Genomic DNA, 16,909 nt, shown 5'->3' with positions numbered 1-16,909 from the left:
TTAGGGCACTGTACTCACTCCCTTGTGGCCGCTGTAATGCCCCAAAGTGCCCATCCAGCTCCGGATAGGCCTCTGCCCGTATGTAGCCCAACAGGGGGGTCAGGGTTCGACGGGCACACCTTCCTCGTTGAGAGGCCATCCCCAGCTGGGCCTCTGCTGTCTTCTGTGCCCAGCGTCTCAGGTCCTCCCACCGTTTCTGACAGTGGGTGCTCTACCTGCCGTAGACCACCAGGGTCCGCACCTCCTTGGCGATGGCACGCCATATACCCTTTTTATGATGTGCACTGACCTGCAGAGAAATACACATAGGAAAAGGTATCAGTCAGACCGTCCTGCCTGTTACACTCATGGCCCACCCACCATAGCCCTCACATCCCCTTGTGCACAGGCATTGCCCACCATACATGCAGCCGCTGCCCAGGGCCCTTCCACCAACCCCCCACACGAGGCCCTCACACACAGCACTCCATGAGTTCATGCCCCATGCATCGTGCTCACAGTGTACTCACCTGTTGGTCTGGAGGCCCATACAGCATTCGGTACTGGGGTAGGACCCCATCCACCAGTCTCTCCATCTCTGCAGCAGTGAAGGCAGGGGCCCTTTCCCCAGTGACACGAGTTCCAGACACCGGTCACAGCAGCACTTGCAGTGTAGGTCCTCTCCTGTTGAAGGTCGGGTAGCAAGTGAGTGAACAGATTGAAAATGGCAGTCACATCCACAGTGGTGCGTACCGTCACCACCGGTGTACACCACCATTGGCCACTGTAACCCATAGGGCCCAATGATAACCAATGAGGAGTTGCACAACGGTTCTCGACCGCCTCCCGCAACGGCTCACGTCAGCAGAATTACCTCATTTCCACATGTCTCTCCTAACAGGACAGGCGGACACCATTTCAGGGGGGGGGGGCAGGCCATGCCACCTAACTGCATCACAGTACACATAGGCACAATTTGGGCCTATCCAACAATATACTGTTACAGTCACAACATGCAATGCAATGTAGTGTTTGGAAATATGGAATACTGACTAGCTGCTTACCGTTTTGCCCCCTAGATTACAAACACTGCGGATGAATAGGAGATGGAGACATCCCCCCGTGTACGACCATTGTTGCCTGGTCGACTTGGCAACAATGGAGGACAGGCACATTATCCTCACCTATAGACTGGACATGGCCACAATCACAGAGTTGTGTGCCCAATTGGAGCCTGACCTGATGTCTGCTATCCGTCACCCCACCGGGATCCCCCCTCTTGTGCAAGTCCTATCTGTGCTCCATTTCCTGGCAACTGGCTCCTTCCAAGTGACAGTGGGCTTGGCAGCAGGAATGTCTCAGCCAATGTTCTCAATAGTGCTGACCAGAGTGTTGTCTGCCCTGATTAAACACATGCGCAACTACATCGTTTTCCCCCAGGTGGAGGATTTGGCCACAGTGAAAGCTGATTTCTATGCAATGGGACTTATCCCCACATTATTAGGGCTATTGATGGTACACATATTGCATTTGTCCCCCTCCCGGGAGGAATGAACAGGTGTTCAGAAATCGAAAGAGCTTTCAGTCCATGAATGTGCAGATAGTGTGCCTGGCGGACCAGTACACCTACCATGTCAATGCAAAGTATCCTGGGTCTGTGCATGATGCCTTTATCCTGAGGAATAGCAGCATGCCATAGGTGATGGCTCCACTCCAGAGGCACCGGGTGTTGCTAATAGGTGAGCCCTAGTTCCCACCCAGTAGGTGTTGGTGTAATGAGTATGGTGTGGGCCCTAAGGGATAGTGTGTGTCTAACAGTATTCCCTCGATATTTGCAGGTGACTCTGGTTACCCCAACCTCTCATGGCTACTGACCCCTGTGAGGAATGCCAAGATAAGGGCAGAGGAACGTTACAATGAGGCACATGGGCAAACAAGAAGAATCATAGAGAGGACATTCTGCCTCCTGAAGGCCAGGTTTGTTGCCTCCATCTAACAGGTGGATCCCTGTGCTACTGACCCAAGAAGGTCTGCCAGATCATTGTGGCATGCTGTATGTTGTACAACCTTGCCTTACGTCACCAGGTGCCTTTTCTGCAGGAGGATGAGGCTGTAGATGGGCATGTGGCAGCAGTTGACCCTGATGACAGTGAAGATGAGGAGGCAGAAGATGAGGATGAGGACAACAGAAATGCAATAATACGACAGTACTTCCAATAACACACAGGTAAGACAGTGTAACTTCTCTTTTAATTGACAGTTTTGTGTTTGACATTGTCAGTGGCAGGCTGATTTTCCCACTTCTTTGGCCACTTACTGTACCCTTTGGCATCTCTATTTTCAGATATTTGTGCTCCACTATCACTCCTGGTGTGTTGACTGTAGCCAACTACAAATCATTCCTATGTATACATTACTGTAGAGTTGTATTGCAGTGTTTAATGCTTGTTAAATGTATACATAGTTAAATCATTTGACAGACTTCATACTTGTATTTTTTCAAATGGTGTTTATTTAAGTACCAATAGGTAGAGGGGGGTGTGTAATGGGCTGGGGTGATGGTGGAGGAATGTCAGGGATAGAGTCCAGTCTATGTGGATCACAAGTGCATTGTCCAAGGGGGCATAGGAAGTGGAGCAATGGCAGTTCAAGGTGGACAGGGTGACAGGGTGGGACACAAGTGTGACAATCAGGATAGTCTGATTTCCTGGTGGGGGTTTTGGCAATAGTCTCTAGCTTCTGCCTGGATCGCAGAGACCGTTTGCAGGGTGGTTCTCCTTCTGTAGGGGGAGGGGTGCTGGTGGCCTGTTGGTCCTGTAGTGGGGCCTCCTGTCTACTAGCGTCAGCAGAGGTGGAAGGCTGTTCATCATTTTGGCTAGTGTCAGGGGGCCGGTAGTGTGCCACTCCCTCCCTCATCGAGTTGGACATGTCTGCCAGCACCCCTGCAATGGTGACCAGGCTGGTGTTGATGTCCTTCAAATCCCCCCTGATCCCCAGGTACTATCCCTCCTGCAGCCGCTGGGTGTCCTGCAACTTGTCCAGTATCTGGCCCATTGTCTCCTGGGAATGGTGGCATGCTCCCAGGATCTTGGTGAGTGCCTCCTGGAGGGTCGGTTCCCTGGGCCTGTCCTCCCCCTGTCTTGCAGCAGTCCTCCCAGCTTCCCTTTTGTCCTGTGCCTCTGTCCCCTGAACCGTGTGCACACTGCCACTGACCCCAGGTCCCTGATTGTCCTGTGTTTGTGGGCTGGCCTGGGATCCCTGTAGTAGTGGACACACTGCTGATTGACGTGTCCTGGGGACAGAGGTATGGGCCCGATGGGTGGGTACTGTGCTGGTGTTTCCTGAGGGGGGAGGTTCCGTGGTGGTATGGGACTGTGCCTGGGTAACCGACTATTCGGATATCCCTGATGGGCCCGGTTGGTCATCCAGATCCAGGCTTCCAGAGCTGCTGTCATCACTGTGGGCCTCTTCTGGAGGGGGACTGTATGTTGCTGGCACCTCCTCTCTGGTGATGTTGGGTGGGGGACCTGTGGGGATATAAATGCAGTGTTATTGTTTCTGCATGTGCCATCTTGTGCATGGGTGTGTTGCCCTCTATGGTTGTTATTGCCCTGGCAGCTTTGCCTTGTGTGAGTAGTTATTTGGTGAGGTAGGTGATTCTCTCTAGTGTGCATGCTTTAGTGATGGGTGTCCATGCAGGTCTGTGATGGGGTCCATGCATTGGTGTGAAATGCAGGGCTTGGTATTGGGAGGGGTTTGCTGTGATGGTGGGGTGTGTGTGAGGTGGTGGAGTGACAGGAGTGAGGGTAAGGGAGGAGGTTTGTGATGGCATGCAGGTTAGGGGGGGTGATAGTAATAGATATTTGACTTACCAGAGTCCAGTCCTCCTGCTACACCTGCCAGGCCCTCAGGATGCATGATTGCCAAGACTTGCTCCTCCCATGTTGTTAGTTGTGGGGGGAGGAGGTGGGAGTCCACCGCCAGTCCTCTGTACAGCTATTTGGTGTCTTGCTGCCATGGAACGCACCTTCCCCCGTAGGTCATTCCACCTCTTCCTGATGTCATCCCCTGTTCAGGGGTGCTGTCCCACAGCGTTGACCCTATCCACGATTCACCGCCATAGCTCCAACTTCCTTTCAATGGATGTCTGCTGCACCTGTGATCCGAATAGCTGTGGCTCTACCCAGATGATTTCCTCCACCATGACCCTTAGCTGCTCCTCAGAGAATCTGGGGTGTTGTTGTGGTGCCATGGGTGTAGTGTGACTGGTGTGGGTGAGGGTTTGTGGGGTGATGTGTTGGGGTGTGTGATATAAGGTGCGTGGATGGTGTATAGGTGATGGTGGTGTGTGGCTGTGGTCATGTCTGTGGTCTTGCTATCTCTCTTGTGGCACTTATTTGTATTGGTAAAGGGTTGTGGGTAATGTGGGTGTGTGTTTTACAGTGGTGTGGGTGTGTGGGTGTGGTGTGTGTTATTCAAATTGTCCAATGTAGTGTTGTTTTGTTAGTGTGTGTGTATTTTGAGCACAGCAGTATGTACCAACAATGGTTTAGCGCCATTGAATGTCCGCTGCTGTGATTCGTGCGTCATAATGCTGTGGGTGTTGTTCTGTTGGCGTAACAGTGTGGGTTTTGCTACTGCTAGTTTATCACTGACCTTTGGGCTGGCGGACTTGTGTGCGTGGCTGTGTAGTGATGGATTGCTATGTGTGTGTCATAATGTGGGTAGCGGTAATCCGCTGTGGTGGCGGTATGATTTTCCCCCCAACCTCCCTGCTTTGCTACCCCTCCTTCTCTCCCTGCTCACACACGCGCCCATCACGCCACCAGCGAGAGGGTTATCCTCCGCTTTCCCTCATGGCTGGGAACTACGTTTCCCAGCAACCTAAACGCGTCGCAGCATCACGTGATTCTATCATGCTGACATCGCACCGCCTGTCACACCCCGGGCCCCGAGATCCAGTCGGGGCCGGCAGCGATGGATGCGCGAATCGCACACCACCTTCTATTCAACTTTATGTTCTTTAAATACTGCCGTCACACTGGACCATTTACCTCAAGCGGTCCAGTGAGGGGACAGGTTAGGCGCACAGCTGAGGGGGTCATTTTACCTTACTCCAGCCGGCTGCTCGATTTGTGTACACTTTTAATTTCTGTGTGTGTTGTCTACAGGTTTGGTATAGACCGTTCTCTTCGTTATTATCCCCTGCTTCTTCTTGGGACCATAGATAATGCCACCTGGCACAAATAATTGTTGGCTCACCCTTCAGTGATCGCTGTTTGTACAATGTAATTCCTATACTTATCACCTTCCCATTTTACCATTTCTCTTATCCTTAGTGTGTGACAATAGGGGAGCACTCCCCCTCCTGGAGTCCTGGGGCTAGTAGCCTTCAGGTATAGGGTAAGACGTTCTTCCTTCCCTTTAGACATGTGTTACACACGTATACATTTGCATGACTTTTGCTTGCTGTGTCACCTTTACGTGTGTTTTGCTGTGCAGTGTTGTGCCTCACAAAAAAAACATAATTTTGTTTCCCTCAGGCCTCCACAGGGTAATTCCTAGTTCACAGGTAGGCCACATATCATTTTTTACACCATTCCAACCACACTCCCATTGAACGGAGTAGGTTTTCCTTGCATTGCATGACTTTGAGGGATCCCAGGCCCTGAGGAATGCCCCAGACCTTCCTTAGCTCGTTGTAGAGGGCAGAAACATGTTGGCCATTAACTTTTAGATACGTGAACCTGTGAGTCCTTGGTCTCACAGAGGTGTCCCATCCTTGTTCTTAATCACACCAGCAGACACCACTATTAAAAGTGTACTCTCACCCAGGTGACTGTCTAGGTGTTTTTATATTTACACTAGTTTAGCTGGATCCCACATTTTCCAGACAGTTCAAATTTACGCACTCCCTCCTGCTCTTTTAACGGTGAGGTTGAGTCCGCCCAGGTGGCACTGTCCTACCTGGGTGGGGCTAGGTGGTCATATGATGAAGCATGACACTATATAGTGTGTGAGACCACCCAGGCCCATATTTATACTTTTTTTAGCGCCGCATTTGCGCCGCTTTTTGACACAAAAAGGGCGCAAACTTACAAAATGCAATTGTATTTTGCAAGTTTGCACCGCTTTTGCATAAAAAAATGACACAAAAACGGCGCTAAAAAAGTATAAATATGGGCCCTAGTCCGTAAAGGAAACACTCCCCACCATTACTACACGACCCTCCACAGCACTTAACACAACCAACTCATTAAGTGAGTTTAAGGAGCCCCAGGGGATACTCCCACTGTTAGCAGCTCCTTATTATAAGTGAACCCCATACTCTTTTGTGTTTTGGGGTTTTGCTACCGCCAGTTTATCGCTGACCTTTGGGCTGGCAGCCTTGTGTGTGTGGCTGTGTAGTGATGGATTGCTGTGTGTGTCATAATATGGGTAGCGGTACCGCTGCGGCGGCGGTATGTTGGCAATCAGTATGGCGGAAAGCAGTACTTACCCCCAATGTCATAATTTGGGCCATATACTGTTAAACAGCTAAAGGGGGTCTGCAAGGATATTGGAGTACCTACCCAAGGCGCCTCAAGAAAGAAGGAATTCCAAATGGCACTGAGGGCCTGGGCGGAAGAACACTGAGAGAAGGAGGATGTTGAAGAGGAGAGTCCAGAGGATTGACCCTCAGAGTATTTTTTGTCAATAGTGGAGGATGATACCACAATGATTGTGCCCCCTGCCAAACCAGGGAGCATTGTCTCTAGCCATGGCCTGACCGCAGAGGAAAGGAGAGAGGAGAGAGAATTTCAATTGCAAATGGCAAAGGTAAACACGGAGGCAGAAGAAAAGAAAGCTCAAAGAGCAGCAGAGGAGAGGAGAGCTGAGGTTGCAGCTGAGAGATCCTTGGCTGAAGAGAAACCTTTGCTCGCTCATGAACTGAGTCTCAAGGAGCTAGATCTTAAGGTCAAGCAGTCTGAGTCCAGCAGTGATGGTGGCAGCATACATGCAGAACCTGCTGGGGAAAGAAAGGGTTGTATACCCAAAAGTGTAGTGCCAAGTTATGTGGTGGGAGATGACCTTGATAAGTGGTTGGCTGCTTATGAACTTGCACTAAGGGCTCACGGGGTCTCTGAGGAGCAAGGGGGGTGGCCTTGTGGTTTTATGTACCAGTAGTGGGGAGGGACACACTTCTTACACTAGATCCAAAAGATCAAAATGTAGATGCACCCATGAAATCCGCTTTACTTGCCAAGTTTGGGCTGACTCCTGAAAAATACTGTCAGAGGTTCAGGGACAGCACCAAACTCTCCACACAAACTTGGGAAGACTGTTTAATGTCTCCAACAAGGCACTGAATAGATGGGTGTGGGGCAGCAAAGTAAATAATTACACAGGATTATATGATTTGATTCTGAGAGAGCGTATGCTCAGTATTTGTTTTACAGCACTTAGTAGACAGTATGCTGACAGATTCTGGGAAGCTTACTGGTGAGGCGGACCTCTGGGTTAGCACCAGAGTGTCTTAAAAAGCACCTGGGGGGACACCCACAAAGGTGGTCAGGGTTCCCAACAGAAGAAAGAGGTGGGGGGGACTTAATGTAAGGAGTTCTTCAAATGTCCCCAAAACAATTCCCAGGGGGGTGGTGGTACCGACTTCCAACCTGCATTTGAGAAAAAGCCAGGATACTTTGATAAAAAGCAAGGGAAATTAATCCCTAAATGCTTAGATTGCTTTAAGCAGGGACACTCTAAGGGCGACTCCGAGTGTCACAAGAGGATACAGCCCCCCACTGAAGGAAGACACCCAGGTTGGCTAGTGTAGCGCTTGGGGGAGACAGTCCCAGTTAGCTTTGGGGAGCAGATAGAGGTGTCACTAGTCTCCCTGGGAGATAAGGAAATGGTGCCAAAAGCCCACATGCCTGCCAAAACATCCAAGTATAGGCAGTGGGTCACTATTGATGGGCAGAGGGTGGAGGCTCTGCATGACACAGGAACCAGTATGACTGTCAAGAGTCAGCTGGTGTCAGCAGAGCAAATCATGCCTAATACACCGGGTCATAGTCGCTGACAATCGCCAGAGTCTCCTACCGGTGGCTCTGGTTCCCTTTAAGGGGGGGGGGGGTGTCTGGTACTCTAAAAGTAGCTGTGAGTCCTGCCATACCTGTAGATCGTCTGTTAGGCAATGATCTTGAGCATACTGCCTGGATGGAGGTAGAGCTCAGATCCCACCTGGAGATGTTATGCTTGCCTGAGTGGGTCTGCATGACCACAAGGTCCATGGCTGCCGGGGAAGGGAGAAAAGGGCGTCAGCAGCCTGGAACAATGGCCCAGACAGCTGCATAGAGATAGGGCAAGGGGCGCAGGAAACAGGCCTCAGATATTCCCATGGTGGTGGGTGGGGTCCCAGAGGAGGAAGCCCCTGAGTCAACTGGGGAGGATATTGCTGACTTGGGTAACCTGCCTGAACTTGCAGGACATTTGGGCCAAGACAAGACATTTGCCAGGCTTGTCACCCACTTCCATTGGCCTAGAATGCGGGTAGCCTCAGATAACTTCTGTAGGGCTTGCCCACCTGCCAGGCTAGTGGGAAGACAGGGAAAAGGCTTAATGCCCCCCTGATCCCACTCCCCTTCATTGGCACCCCCTTTGAAAGGGTGGGCATCTACGTCATTGGTCCCTTGGACCCCAAAACCGCCCTAGGCAATAGGTTTATCCTGGTTTTGGTGGACCATGCAACCCGCTACCCGGAGGCAATCCCTCTGAGGACAGTGACTGCACAGGTGGTGACCAGAGCTCTGATGGGAATATTTACCCGTGTGGCGTTCCCAAAGGAGGTTGTGTCAGACAGATGCACAAACTTCATGTCAGCGTACATGAAGTCCATGTGTGATGAGTGTGGGGTAATCTACCGGTTTACCACCCCTTACCATCCTCATTCCAATGGGCTTGTTGAGAGATTCAACAAGACCCTAAAAGGCATGATCACTGGCTTACTGAAGTTGCCATGCCTTCTCTTTGCTTATACGGAGGTGCCCCAGAAAGGGGTGGGGTTCAGCCCCTTTGAACATCTCTATGGTCACCCTGTCAGGGGACCACTGAGCATAGTAAAAGAGGGATGGGAGAAAGCTCCCAAGAAACCTTCCCAGGATGTGGTCAGTTACCCTCCGCAACCAGACACAGCGCTTCTGGAAGCAAGGTAAGAGCAACCTCGAGGCAAGTCAAGAGGTGATGAAGGAGTGGTATGACCGGAAGGCCATTCTGGTTGAATTCTCACCTGGCGACAAAGTTTAGGTGATGGAGCCAGTAGAGCCTAGGGTTCTCCAGGACCGTTGTACTGGCCCATTTGAAATCAAGGAGCGAAAGGGGGAAGCCACTTACCTAGTGGACCTCAAGACCCCTAGAAACCTACTAAGGGTTCTCCGCCACAACTGGCTAAAGCCTCATTTTGAGAAATCTGAGGTCAGTATGCTCCTTGTGACAGATGAGGGCATAGAAGAGGAGAGTGAACCTCTCCCTGACCTCCTGTCTGCCAAAGAAGGTGATGGGTCGCTAGAGGGTGTCAATCTCTCTGACTCCCTCACTCTATATCAGAAGGGAGACTGCTACGTGTTGTTGGAGTAGTTCTCTTCCCTGTCCTCCCTCACTCCTGGACTCACACACTTGTGTGTCCATGACATTGACACCGGAGACAGTCCACCTGTAAAGAATAAAATGTACAGGGTGTCAGACAAAGTGCGGTCCAATATCAAGGATGAAATTTCCAAGGTGCTGGCTCTTGGGGTGATGGAGAAGTCCAGCAGTCCCTGGTCCAGCCCAGTGGTGTTGGTTCCCAAGGTTACTGCTCCCAGTGCCAAGCCAGAAACTTAGGTTCTGTGTGTACTACCTGGGTCTCAACTCTGTCACAAAGACAGATGCTCACCCCATTCCCAGAGCTGATGAGCTCATAGACAGGCTCGGCACTACCAAGATCCTTAGTACCTTTGACCTTACGTCAGGGTACCGGCAGATCGACTTGACTAAAGGGGCTCAAGAGAGATCCGCTTTCTCCACTCCTGAGGGACATTACCAGTTCAAAGTAATGCCCTTTGGAATTAAAAATGCCCCCGCTACCTTCCAACGGTTGGTTAACGGGGTCCTTGCTGGCAAGGATGCCTTCTGTGCAGCCTACGTAGACGACATAGCCGTCTATAGTTCCAGCTGGGAGGAACACCTGCTCCACCTCAAGGACGTGCTACAGGCACTGCAACAGGCAGGCCTGACCATCAAGGCCAGTAAGTGCAAGATTGGTCAGGGTTCTGTGGTGTATTTGGGACACTTAGTAGGTGGTGGCAAGGTGTAGCCCCTCCAGGCCAAGATTGAAACTGTCAAGGCCTTGCAACCACCTAGAAAACACACAGAGGTAAGAGCCTTCTTAGGCCTCACAGGATATTACTGTAGACTTGTCAAGGGCTATGGAACAATTGTGTCACCCTCGACAGAACTTACTTCCAAAAAGCAACCTAGGTTGGTGAACTGGACAGAGGCTTGTCAGAAAGCCTTTGCCTCCTTGAAGGAAGCCATGTGCAGGGCCCCCGTGCTCAAGGCCACTGACTACTCCCAGGAATTTACTGTGCAGACAGACCCTTCAGAGCATGGCATAGGGGTGGTCCTAGCACAGCTAAAAAAGGAGGGCCTGGACCAACCAGTAGGAATATTCGCAGAAGACTATTACCACAGGAACAGAGGTGGAGTGCCATTGAGAGAGAAGCATTTGCTATAGTCTGGGCACTGAAGAAGCTGAGACCATACCTGTTTGGGACTCACTTCTGGGTTCAGACAGACCACAGGCCCCTCATATGTCTCATGCAGATGAGGGGCGAGAATCCTAAACTCTCGAGGTGGTCCATTTCCCTGGAGGGGGTGGACTTTACAGTGGAGCATCGCCCGGGGATGGACCACGCGTATGCTGATGGTCTCTCCAGATACTTCCGCCTTAGCGATGAGAGCTCCCAGGAGGTTGGGTAGCTCTCCCCACTTTCAGCTTGGGGGGACGCATGTTAGACCTGACAGCCTAAGGGTGTTAACCCCTTACTTTCTGCCTGCCTCCCTCCACTTTTTGGACACTGTTTTTGCTGGTTTTAGGATTGCGCACTTTACCACAGCTAACCACTGCTAAAGTGCATATGCCCTCTCCCTTAAAACATGGTGACACTGGATCATACCCAATTGGATTATTTAATGTACTTATAAGTCCCTAGTAAAGTGCACTCACTATATGTGCCCAGGGTATGTAGATTAAATGCTACTAGTGGGCCTGCAGCACTGATTGTGCCACCCACTTAAGTAGCCCCTTAACCATGTCTCCATTGCAGGGCCTGTATGTGCAGGTTCACTGCCAATTTGACTTGGCATTTAAAAGTACTTGCCAGGCCTAAAACTCCGCTTTTTCTACACATAAGTCACTCCTAAAATGGGCCCTAGTTAACCCCTAGGGCAGGATGCTGTGTAGACAAAAGGCAGGACATGTACCAGTGTAGTTTACATGTCCTGGTAGTGTAAAACTCCAAAATGTATTTCACACTGCTGTGAGGCCTGCTCCTTTCATAGACTAACATTATGGCTACCCTCATATATTGTTTAAGTGGTAGCTTCTGATCTGAAAGGAGTAACCAGGTCATATTTAGTATGGCCAGAATGGTATTACAAAATCCTGCTGACTGGTGAAGTTGGATTTAATATTACTATTTTAGAAATGCCACTATTAGAAAGTGGGCATTTCTCTGCACTTAAATCCTTCAGTGCCTTACAATCCACGTCTGGCTAGGCTTATTTGACAGCTCCCTTGTGCATTCACTCAGACAAACCCCAAACACAGGATGCTCAGTCACACTTGCATACATCTGCATATTGAATGGTTCTTCCTGGGCTGGGAGGGTGGAGGACGTGACATTTACATGTCAAACGACAGTAGCCTGCCCTCACATAAAGGACTGCCACACCCCTTACTGGGACCCTGACAGACAGGATGGAAGTAAAAGGGGACCTTGTGCACTTCTAAGCCACTCTTTGAAGTCTCCCCCACTTCAAAGGCACATTTGGGTATTTAAACAGGGCCTCTGCCCCTACCAACTCAGATGCTGCTGAGGTAGACACTCTACTTCATCAAGACACTTCCTTGAGAAGAAACCCTGAACCAGAACCTGCAACTTGCCAAGAAGAACTGCCTGGCTGCCCAAAGGACTCACCTGGACTGCTTTTCTGAGAAGAACTGCAGCCTTGTTGTTGCCGTGCTGCCTTGCTGCTCCTTGGCTGTGCTAAGAAGTGCTCTCCAAGGGCTTGGATAGAGCTTGCCTCCTGTTCCTTGAAGTCTCAGGACCAGAAAGACTTCATCTCTGCAAAGAACTCCTTGTGCGGCGAAAAATCGATGCCCAGCCTGCAAAAATCTATGCACAGCCTGCATCGCAGTGAAAAGTTCACTGCATGCCGAACCAGAACGTCGCAGCCCGACTTCGCAAGTAGACGATCAATGCAGCACCAGCGTTGGAACCAAAAGTTCAATGATTGGATCACCGGATTGATGCAAAGGTGAGCCGGAATGACACAGCCCGACTTCCTGAGAGGAATCGACGCAGCGTCTGCCATGCGGTACAAATTTCCATGCAAACGCCCACCAGATCGACGTAGCCCCAGTGAATTCGTTCTGCAAGCGCCAGATTTCAACGCATCATCCCCGGGGCGTCCAAAAAACCCGCAACCCGAAGAGGATCCAAGACAGCGCACCGGAAATCGATGCAGAGGCTTCCCTGTGTGAAAACTAAATGATGTATCGCCTGTGTGCACCAGAAAAATCGACTCACACCTCCCCGTTTTCCACACATCTCCTCCTCTGCGGTCGCTTGCAGAGAATTTGAACGCAAACCAGGTACTTTGTGCTTGCAAGAGACACTTGTTGCTCTTTAAGAGACTAAAGACACTTTATACCATTTACACAGTGATATTTCGACATATACTTATTGCAATCGTTTTGACCTGCATCTTACCAGATAAATATTATATATTTTTCTAAACACTGTGTGGTGTATTTTTGTGGAGTTCTACTGTGTTATTGCATGATTTTTGCACAAGTACTTTACACATTGCCTTCTAAGCTAAGCCTGACTGCTCAGTGCCAAGCTACCAGAGGTTGGGCACAGGATAATTTGGATTGTGTGTGACTTACCCTGACTAGAGTGAGGGTCCTTGCTTCGACAGGGGGTAACCTGACTGTCAACCAAAGACCCAATTTCTAACACTAGGGACTTATAAGGAGGGTTAAAGTATTTGCTAATTGGGGATACCAATTTAACCATATCAGATTTAGGGAGAGATCACTGGCACTGGGACCTAGATAGCAGGCTCCAGTGCACTTTCAGAGTCATAACCAACAGCACTGGTGCAAAAAGTGTGGAGGTGACTGTGAGAAGGTAGCCTCTTTCTAGCCTTGTTACCCCCACTTTTGGCCTGTTTGTGAGTGTATGTCAGGGTGTTTGTCACTGTTTTCACTGTCTCACTGGGATCCTGATAGCCAGGCCCCAGTGCTCATAGTGAAAACACTATGTTTTCAGTATGGTTGTTATGTGTCACTGGGATCCTGCTGGTCAGGACCCCAGTGCTCATAGGTTTGTGGCCTATATGTATGTGTCACTGGGACCCTGTCACACAGGGCCCCAGTGCTCATAGGTGTGCATGTATATGTTCCCTGTGTGGTGCCTAACTGTCTCACTGAGGCTCTGCTAACCAGAACCTCAGTGGTTATGCTCTCTCATTACTTTCAAATTGTCACTAACAGGCTAGTGACCAATTTTACCAATTTACATTGGCTTACTGGAACACCCTTATAATTCCCTAGTATATGGTACTAAGGTACCCAGGGTATTGGGGTTCCAGGAGATCCCTATGGGCTGCAGCATTTCTTTTGCCACCCATAGGGAGCTCTGACAATTCTTACACAGGCCTGCCACTGCAGCCTGAGTGAAATAACGTCCCCGTTATTTCACAGCCATTTTACACTGCACTTAAGTAACTTATAAGTCACCTATATGTCTAACCTTTACCTGGTAAAGGTTAGGTGCAAAGTTACTTAGTGTGAGGGCACCCTGGCACTAGCCAAGGTGCCCCCACATTGTTCAGAGCCAATTCCCTGAACTTTGTGAGTGCGGGGACACCATTACACGCGTGCACTACATATAGGTCACTACCTATATGTAGCTTCACAATGGTAACTCCGAATATGGCCATGTAACATGTCTATGATCATGGAATTGCCCCCTCTATGCCATCCTGGCATTGTTGGTACAATTCCATGATCCCAGTGGTCTGTAGCACAGACCCTGGTACTGCCAAACTGCCCTTCCTGGGGTTTCACTGCAGCTGCTGCTGCTGCCAACCCCTCAGACAGGCATCTGCCCTCCTGGGGTCCAGCCAGGCCTGGCCCAGGATGGCAGAACAAAGAACTTCCTCTGAGAGAGGGGGTGACACCCTCTCCCTTTGGAAAATGGTGTGAAGGCAGGGGAGGAGTAGCCTCCCCCAGCCTCTGGAAATGCTTTCTTGGGCACAGATGTGCCCAATTCTGCATAAGCCAGTCTACACCGGTTCAGGGACCCCTTAGCCCCTGCTCTGGCGCGAAACTGGACAAAGGAAAGGGGAGTGACCACTCCCCTGACCTGCACCTCCCCTGGGAGGTGTCCAGAGCTCCTCCAGTGTGCTCCAGACCTCTGCCATCTTGGAAACAGAGGTGCTGCTGGCACACTGGACTGCTCTGAGTGGCCAGTGCCACCAGGTGACGTCAGAGACTCCTGCTGATAGGCTCCTTCAGGTGTTAGTAGCCTATCCTCTCTCCTAAGTAGCCAAACCCTCTTTTCTGGCTATTTAGGGTCTCTGTCTCTGGGGAAACTTTAGATAACGAATGCATGAGCTCAGCCGAGTTCCTCTGCATCTCCCTCTTCACCTTCTGATAAGGAATCGACCGCTGACCGCGCTGGAAGCCTGCAAACCTGCAACATAGTAGCAAAGATGACTACTGCAACTCTGTAACGCTGATCCTGCCGCCTTCTCGACTGTTTTCCTGCTTGTGCATGCTGTGGGGGTAGCCTGCCTCCTCTCTGCACCAGAAGCTCCGAAGAAATCTCCCGTGGGTCGACGGAATCTTCCCCCTGCAACCGCAGGCACCAAAAAGCTGCATTACCGGTCCCTTGGGTCTCCTCTCAGCACGACGAGCGAGGTCCCTCGAATCCAGCGACACCGTCCAAGTGACCCCCACAGTCCAGTGACTCTTCAGCCCAAGTTTGGTGGAGGTAAGTCCTTGCCTCACCTCGCTGGGCTGCATTGCTGGGAACCGCGACTTTGCAAGCTACTCCGGCCCCTGTGCACTTCCGGCGGAAATCCTTCGTGCACAGCCAAGCCTGGGTCCACGGCACTCTAACCTGCATTGCACGACTTTCTAAGTTGGTCTCCGGCGACGTGGGACTCCTTTGTGCAACTTCGGCGAGCACCGTTTCACGCATCCTCGTAGTGCCTGTTTCTGGCACTTCTCCGGGTGCTACCTGCTTCAGTGAGGGCTCTTTGTCTTGCTCGACGTCCCCTCTCTCTGCAGGTCCAATTTGCGACCTCCTGGTCCCTCCTGGGCCCCAGCAGCGTCCAAAAACGCCAAACGCACGATTTGCGTGTAGCAAGGCTTGTTGGCGTCCATCCGGCGGGAAAACACTTCTGCACGACTCTCCAAGGCGTGGGGGATCCATCCTCCAAAGGGGAAGTCTCTAGCCCTTGTCGTTCCTGCAGTATGCACAGTTCTTCAGCCTAGTAAGAGCTTCTTTGCACCAACCGCTGGCATTTCTTGGGCATCTGCCCATCTCCGAGCTGCTTGTGACTTTTGGACTTGGTCCCCTTGTTCCACAGGTACCCTCAGACAGGAATCCATCGTTGTTGCATTGCTGATTTGTGTTTTCCTTGCATTCTCCCTCTAACACGACTATTTTGTCCTTAGGGGAACTTTAGTGCACTTTGCACTCACTTTTCAGGGTCTTGGGGAGGGTTATTTTTCTAACTCTCACTATTTTCTAATAGTCCCAGCGACCCTCTACAAGGTCACATAGGTTTGGGGTCCATTCGTGGTTCGCATTCCACTTCTGGAGTATATGGTTTGTGTTGCCCCTATCCCTATGTTTCCCCATTGCATCCTATTGTAACTATACATTGTTTGCACTGTTTTCTAAGACTATACTGCATATTTTTGCTATTGTGTATATATATCTTGTGTATATTTCCTATCCTCTCACTGAGGGTACACTCTAAGATACTTTGGCATATTGTCATAAAAATAAAGTACCTTTATTTTTAGTATAACTGTGTATTGTGTTTTCTTATGATATTGTGCATATGACACTAGGTGGTACTGTAGTAGCTTCACACGTCTCCTAGTTCAGCCTAAGCTGCTCTGCTAAGCTACCATTATCTATCAGCCTAAGCTGCTAGACACCCTATACACTAATAAGGGATAACTGGGCCTGGTGCAAGGTGCAAGTACCCCTTGGTACTCACTACAAGCCAGTCCAGCCTCCTACATTGGTTGTGCAGTGGTGGGATAAGTGCTTGAGACTACTTACCACTCTTGTCATTGTACTTTTCATAAGAGAAAAATATACAAAACAAGGTCAGTGTATATACACATAGCCAAAAAGTTTAGCATTTCCTCTTTTCACTCTTTTCTAAGTGCTGAAAAGTACTTCTAAAACTTTCAAAAAGTTCTTAAAAGTTTAAAAAGTTTTTTTCTGTCTTTCCAAAAAGTTCTGAAAACGTTTTTCTCTTTTTCTATCACTTTAACTCTCTCTAAAAAATGTCTGGCACAGGAAAAAATGTTGAACTGTCCAAACTTGCATATGATCACCTTAGCTGGAAAGGAGCAAGGAGTCTCTGCATAGAG

At 50.1% G+C, this 16,909-nt stretch overlaps 1 long non-coding RNA gene across 5 annotated transcripts in view; it reads left to right on the top strand.

Moving 5' to 3' along the window:
* Positions 1 to 16,909, top strand: part of LOC138299629 (uncharacterized) — a 146,753-nt gene that overhangs the window by 98,825 nt on the left and 31,019 nt on the right. For 2 of the 5 annotated variants that reach the window (XR_011204800.1, XR_011204798.1), the window contains one exon: positions 5,319 to 5,382. The exons of the other annotated variants lie outside the window; for them this stretch is intronic. This is a non-coding gene — a long non-coding RNA (uncharacterized lncRNA). The remainder of the gene's footprint in view (positions 1 to 5,318; positions 5,383 to 16,909) is intronic. 5 annotated transcript variants of the gene reach the window in all.

The sequence above is a fragment of the Pleurodeles waltl genome, chromosome 1_2 (assembly GCF_031143425.1).
Source record: "Pleurodeles waltl isolate 20211129_DDA chromosome 1_2, aPleWal1.hap1.20221129, whole genome shotgun sequence".
In the NCBI taxonomy this organism is placed as follows: Eukaryota; Metazoa; Chordata; class Amphibia; order Caudata; family Salamandridae; genus Pleurodeles; species Pleurodeles waltl.
The sequence above is the reverse complement of the archived record's forward strand: the minus strand, read 5'-3'. Positions and strand labels throughout refer to the sequence as shown.